General features: G+C 38.2%; 1 long non-coding RNA gene across 1 annotated transcript; it reads left to right on the top strand.

Annotated features, from left to right (window-relative positions):
• Positions 1 to 1,665: 1,665 nt before the first annotated feature.
• On the top strand, positions 1,666 to 2,181 carry LOC146238150 (uncharacterized). Its single transcript, XR_014740637.1, has 2 exons — positions 1,666 to 1,881; positions 2,104 to 2,181. It is a non-coding gene; the product is annotated as an uncharacterized LOC146238150 (long non-coding RNA).
• The last annotated feature ends 5,286 nt before the right edge of the window (positions 2,182 to 7,467 follow it).

Below are 7,467 nucleotides of genomic sequence, written 5' to 3'. Positions count from 1 at the left end.
GTTCTTTTTTTGAAGTTAATTGAACTGTTAGAGTATCAAGTTATTGGGAACCACACATTGCCTGCATGCTCTATTAGGTTTGTATGCATTTACAGTAGGTTACAATAGTTGTCCAGAAACTCTATATAGAATGAGTGCTGTATGAAGTTTGCTTTTCTGTAACTGCTGTTTTTGCATCGGAAAAGACTCAAGTCTGGTTGATCATTCAAATAATGGGGCCTTTAAGGCAGACAACCAAAACTCCACTCAATTCTAATGTTTTGAATGTGTGAAATACTTTCTCTAATTAAAATGACGGACCTTGGGTAAAGGCAGAGCACCCGCTTAAGTACCTGAGTCGTTCACAGCATAGCATTTACAGATGTGGGATTGGTTGTGGTTGCTGAACATGAACCAATCTTAAGTTCTTCCTGGGAATTTAGGGCAGCTCCTCATTCTAAGAATTTCACAGGAACATGTCTCTAGAGGGAGATGGACTTCATGGAATAAACAGTAAGTGATCATTTGGTGGGCAGTTCATATACAGGTCTTTTCAATATGTTGCGATCGGTACCCTAACAATGGCATTGGCTTGTCCTTATAACAGAGTAAGTGTTACTTGTTGGTTTACACTGCCTGTAGTACATATACCTGTATTTGGTGTAATGTTTGCACTGAGTCCCAACAAAATCTGTCCTTGGATTGTTGCGATGGGTTGATCGATTTAAATGTTCTTCAGTGCTTATCTTTGGGCTAGTGTTATCTGTGTCTGTTCTTTCTCTACAATTTACTCTGGTCAATTTCATCCCTATCAAGTTCATTGAGAATGAACCTTCAACTTGAGTGACTCTCTTTCCTCCAATCACAGAAAGTGCTATTAAGTTGAGGTGTTATTCTTCAACGGATGGCAACTAGCTAGATATGACTGTGGGAATGACCAGAATGGGTCCCCTTACAAGATCATTTCCTGATGTTCTTTTTCTGAAGTTAATTGAACTGTTAGAGTATCAAGTTATTGGGAACCACACATTGCCTGCATGCTCTATTAGGTTTGTATGCATTTACAGTAGGTTACAATAGTTGTCCAGAAACTCTATATAGAATGAGTGCTGTATGAAGTTTGCTTTTCTGTAACTGCTGTTTTTGCATCGGAAAAGACTCAAGTCTGGTTGATCATTCAAATAATGGGGCCTTTAAGGCAGACAACCAAAACTCCACTCAATTCTAATGTTTTGAATGTGTGAAATACTTTCTCTAATTAAAATGACGGACCTTGGGTAAAGGCAGAGCACCCGCTTAAGTACCTGAGTCGTTCACAGCATAGCATTTACAGATGTGGGATTGGTTGTGGTTGCTGAACATGAACCAATCTTAAGTTCTTCCTGGGAATTTAGGGCACCTCCTCATTCTAAGAATTTCTCAGGAACATGTCTCTAGAGGGAGATGGACTTCAGGGAATAAACAGTAAGTGATCATTTGGTGGGCAGTTCATATACAGGTCTTTTCAATATGTTGCGATCGGTACCCTAACAATGGCATTGGCTTGTCCTTATAACAGAGTAAGTGCTACTTGTTGGGGTAGTCTTCTGTGACTTTTTCATCTGTTATTCATACACATTGTGTTTGTCATGTGCTTCTAAATTCCACTATTACATCACTTTAAACTGATGCCTTCTGTTCTGTCCATAATGTGTTTTATGTATTGGGTTAATCTAACTTGAAACGTTTGTATGTTCACGTGATGTAATGTGTTTGATATGAAAGCAAGTTTGGAATGTTTGTATGTTTGGAATGTAAACAAACCAGGCATCGTTCACATAGCAACTATCAACTGTCACAGAGCAAAATAACAATTTTATGTATTTTCAATCCGTTGTGTGAATCTTAAAGAAAGCAATGACTGTAAGTTTTAAACGATCGTAATATGTACATTAAGTTAAATACAATGAGTTATATTGTAACCTTGATGATGATTTGGATGTTGTAGTCAAACTCAATCGCTACAATTGCTAAATACTACTGTCGCATATGTTACGTTATGTTTTCTAGCTTAGAGCTAGTAATATCAGTTATGTATGTATTTTATAACTAAGCATTATTCTACTTTCTCTTTTTATTTTGTAGTTTCACTCCATTTCAATGTTGTCAATGACTAATAGTCAATAAAGGAGCAAGAGGCTCATTTTCCTGGCTCTTGAAAAAGGAGTTTGGCTCGCTGTTGAATCTACGTTGACGCTAGGAAGCACAACACGTAGAGAGAACAGTACACCTTGATTGATTTTAATGTTCTTCAGTGCTTGTCTTTGAGGCAGTGTGATCTGTCTGTTCCTTCTCTGTATTTTACCAGTGTTAGCAATCTTCTTTGCATTTTACACTGCCTGTAGTAAATATACCTGTATTTGGTGTAATGTTTGCACTGAGTCCCAACAAATCTGTCCTTGGATTGTTGCGATTGGTACCCTAACAATGGCATTGGCTTGTCCTTATAACAGAGTAAGTGCTACTTGTTGGGGTAGTCTTCTGTGACTTTTTCATCTGTTATTCATACGCATTGTGTTTGTCATATGCTTCTAAATTCCACTATTACATCACTTTAAACTGACGCCTTGATTGATTTTAATGTTCTTCAGTGCTTGTCTTTGAGGCAGTGTGATCTGTCTGTTCCTTCTCTTTGCATTTTACACTGCCTGTAGTAAATATACCTGTATTTGGTGTAATGTTTGCACTGAGTCCCAACAAAATCTGTCCTTGGATTGTTGCGATTGATACCCTAACAATGGTATTGGCTTGTCCTTATAATAGAGTAAGTGCTACTTGTTGGGGTAGTCTTCTGTGACTTTTTCATCTGTTATTCATACGCATTGTGTTTGTCATATGCTTCTAAATTCCACTATTACATCACTTTAAACTGACGCCTTGATTGATTTTAATGTTCTTCAGTGCTTGTCTTTGAGGCAGTGTGATCTGTCTGTTCCTTCTCTGTATTTTACCAGTGTTAGCAATCTTCTTTGCATTTTACACTGCCTGTAGTAAATATACCTGTATTTGGTGTAATGTTTGCACTGAGTCCCAACAAAATCTGTCCTTGGATTGTTGCGATGGGTACCCTAACAATGGCATTGGCTTGTCCTTATAACAGAGTAAGTGCTACTTGTTGGGGTAGTCTTCTGTGACCTTTTCATCTGTTATTCATACGCATTGTGTTTGTCATATGCTTCTAAATTCCACTATTACATCACTTTAAACTGACGCCTTGATTGATTTTAATGTTCTTCAGTGCTTGTCTTTGAGGCAGTGTGATCTGTCTGTTCCTTCTCTGTATTTTACCAGTGTTAGCAATCTTCTTTGCATTTTACACTGCCTGTAGTAAATATACCTGTATTTGGTGTAATGTTTGCACTGAGTCCCAACAAAATCTGTCCTTGGATTGTTGCGATCGGTACCCTAACAATGGCATTGGCTTGTCCTTATAACAGAGTAAGTGCTACTTGTTGGGGTAGTCTTCTGTGACTTTTTCATCTGTTATTCATACACATTGTGTTTGTCATGTGTTTCTAAATTCCACTATTACATCACTTTAAACTGATGCCTTGATTGATTTTAATGTTCTTCAGTGCTTGTCTTTGAGGCAGTGTGATCTGTCTGTTCCTTCTCTGTATTTTACCAGTGTTAGCAATCTTCTTTGCATTTTACACTGCCTGTAGTAAATATACCTGTATTTGGTGTAATGTTTGCACTGAGTCCCAACAAAATCTATCCTTGGATTGTTGCGATCGGTACCCTAACAATGGCATTGGCTTGTCCTTATAACAGAGTAAGTGCTACTTGTTGGGGTAGTCTTCTGTGACTTTTTCATCTGTTATTCATACGCATTGTGTTTGTCATGGGCCACTAAATCCCACTCTTATATTACCTGAAAGAAAAGTGCTGATCGATTTAAATGTTCTTCAGTGCTTATCTTTGGGCTAGTGTTATCTGTGTCTGTTCTTTCTCTACAATTTACTCTGGTCAATTTCATCCCTATCAAGTTCATTGAGAATGAACCTTCAACTTGAGTGACTCTCTTTCCTCCAATCACAGAAAGTGCTATTAAGTTGAGGTGTTATTCTTCAACGGATGGCAACTAGCTAGATATGACTGTGGGAATGACCAGAATGGGTCCCCTTACAAGATAATTTCCTGATGTTCTTTTTTTGAAGTTAATTGAACTGTTAGAGTATCAAGTTATTGGGAACCACACATTGCCTGCATGCTCTATTAGGTTTGTATGCATTTACAGTAGGTTACAATAGTTGTCCAGAAACTCTATATAGAATGAGTGCTGTATGAAGTTTGCTTTTCTGTAACTGCTGTTTTTGCATCGGAAAAGACTCAAGTCTGGTTGATCATTCAAATAATGGGGCCTTTAAGGCAGACAACCAAAACTCCACTCAATTCTAATGTTTTGAATGTGTGAAATACTTTCTCTAATTAAAATGACGGACCTTGGGTAAAGGCAGAGCACCCGCTTAAGTACCTGAGTCGTTCACAGCATAGCATTTACAGATGTGGGATTGGTTGTGGTTGCTGAACATGAACCAATCTTAAGTTCTTCCTGGGAATTTAGGGCACCTCCTCATTCTAAGAATTTCTCAGGAACATGTCTCTAGAGGGAGATGGACTTCAGGGAATAAACAGTAAGTGATCATTTGGTGGGCAGTTCATATACAGGTCTTTTCAACATGTTGCGATCGGTACCCTAACAATGGCATTGGCTTGTCCTTATAACAGAGTAAGTGCTACTTGTTGGGGTAGTCTTCTGTGACTTTTTCATCTGTTATTCATACACATTGTGTTTGTCATGTGCTTCTAAATTCCACTATTACATCACTTTAAACTGATGCCTTGATTGATTTTAATGTTCTTCAGTGCTTGTCTTTGAGGCAGTGTGATCTGTCTCTTCCTTCTATTTGCATTTTACACTGCCTGTAGTAAATATACCTGTATTTGGTGTAATGTTTGCACTGAGTCCCAACAAAAACTGTCCTTGGATTGTTGCGATCGGTACCCTAACAATGGCATTGGCTTGTCCTTATAACAGAGTAAGTGCTACTTGTTGGGGTAGTCTTCTGTGACTTTTTCATCTGTTATTCATACGCATTGTGTTTGTCATGGGCCACTAAATCCCACTCTTATATTACCTGAAAGAAAAGTGCTGATCGATTTAAATGTTCTTCAGTGCTTATCTTTGGGCTAGTGTTATCTGTGTCTGTTCTTTCTCTACAATTTACTCTGGTCAATTTCATCCCTATCAAGTTCATTGAGAATGAACCTTCAACTTGAGTGACTCTCTTTCCTCCAATCACAGAAAGTGCTATTAAGTTGAGGTGTTATTCTTCAACGGATGGCAACTAGCTAGATATGACTGTGGGAATGACCAGAATGGGTCCCCTTACAAGATAATTTCCTGATGTTCTTTTTTTGAAGTTAATTGAACTGTTAGAGTATCAAGTTATTGGGAACCACACATTGCCTGCATGCTCTATTAGGTTTGTATGCATTTACAGTAGGTTACAATAGTTGTCCAGAAACTCTATATAGAATGAGTGCTGTATGAAGTTTGCTTTTCTGTAACTGCTGTTTTTGCATCGGAAAAGACTCAAGTCTGGTTGATCATTCAAATAATGGGGCCTTTAAGGCAGACAACCAAAACTCCACTCAATTCTAATGTTTTGAATGTGTGAAATACTTTCTCTAATTAAAATGACGGACCTTGGGTAAAGGCAGAGCACCCGCTTAAGTACCTGAGTCGTTCACAGCATAGCATTTACAGATGTGGGATTGGTTGTGGTTGCTGAACATGAACCAATCTTAAGTTCTTCCTGGGAATTTAGGGCACCTCCTCATTCTAAGAATTTCTCAGGAACATGTCTCTAGAGGGAGATGGACTTCAGGGAATAAACGGTAAGTGATCATTTGGTGGGCAGTTCATATACAGGTCTTTTCAATATGTTGCGATCGGTACCCTAACAATGGCATTGGCTTGTCCTTATAACAGAGTAAGTGCTACTTGTTGGGGTAGTCTTCTGTGACTTTTTCATCTGTTATTCATACACATTGTGTTTGTCATGTGCTTCTAAATTCCACTATTACATCACTTTAAACTGATGCCTTGATTGATTTTAATGTTCTTCAGTGCTTGTCTTTGAGGCAGTGTGATCTGTCTGTTACTTCTCTGTATTTTTCCAGTGTTTACACTGCCTGTAGTAAATATACCTGTATTTGGTGTAATGTTTGCACTGAGTCCCAACAAAATCTGTCCTTGGATTGTTGCGATGGGTACCCTAACAATGGCATTGGCTTGTCCTTATAACAGAGTAAGTGCTACTTGTTGGGGTAGTCTTCTGTGACTTTTTCATCTGTTATTCATATGCATTGTGTTTGTCATATGCTTCTAAATTCCACTATTACATCACTTTAAACTGACGCCTTGATTGATTTTAATGTTCTTCAGTGCTTGTCTTTGAGGCAGTGTGATCTGTCTGTTCCTTCTCTTTGCATTTTACACTGCCTGTAGTAAATATACCTGTATTTGGTGTAATGTTTGCACTGAGTCCCAACAAAATCTGTCCTTGGATTGTTGCGATTGGTACCCTAACAATGGCATTGGCTTGTCCTTATAATAGAGTAAGTGCTACTTGTTGGGGTAGTCTTCTGTGACTTTTTCATCTGTTATTCATACGCATTGTGTTTGTCATATGCTTCTAAATTCCACTATTACATCACTTTAAACTGACGCCTTGATTGATTTTAATGTTCTTCAGTGCTTGTCTTTGAGGCAGTGTGATCTGTCTGTTCCTTCTCTGTATTTTACCAGTGTTAGCAATCTTCTTTGCATTTTACACTGCCTGTAGTAAATATACCTGTATTTGGTGTAATGTTTGCACTGAGTCCCAACAAAAACTGTCCTTGGATTGTTGCGATCGGTACCCTAACAATGGCATTGGCTTGTCCTTATAACAGAGTAAGTGCTACTTGTTGGGGTAGTCTTCTGTGACTTTTTCATCTGTTATTCATACGCATTGTGTTTGTCATGGGCCACTAAATCCCACTCTTATATTACCTGAAAGAAAAGTGTCGATCGATTTAAATGTTCTTCAGTGCTTATCTTTGGGCTAGTGTTATCTGTGTCTGTTCTTTCTCTACAATTTACTCTGGTCAATTTCATCCCTATCAAGTTCATTGAGAATGAACCTTCAACTTGAGTGACTCTCTTTCCTCCAATCACAGAAAGTGCTATTAAGTTGAGGTGTTATTCTTCAACGGATGGCAACTAGCTAGATATGACTGTGGGAATGACCAGAATGGGTCCCCTTACAAGATAATTTCCTGATGTTCTTTTTTTGAAGTTAATTGAACTGTTAGAGTATCAAGTTATTGGGAACCACACATTGCCTGCATGCTCTATTAGGTTTGTATGCATTTACAGTAGGTTACAATAGTTGTCTA

This window comes from Hypomesus nipponensis, chromosome 21, assembly GCF_054491055.1.
Source record: "Hypomesus nipponensis isolate SF chromosome 21, ASM5449105v1, whole genome shotgun sequence".
Classification (NCBI taxonomy): Eukaryota; Metazoa; Chordata; class Actinopteri; order Osmeriformes; family Osmeridae; genus Hypomesus; species Hypomesus nipponensis.
This window is presented reverse-complemented; position numbering and strand designations above follow the sequence as displayed.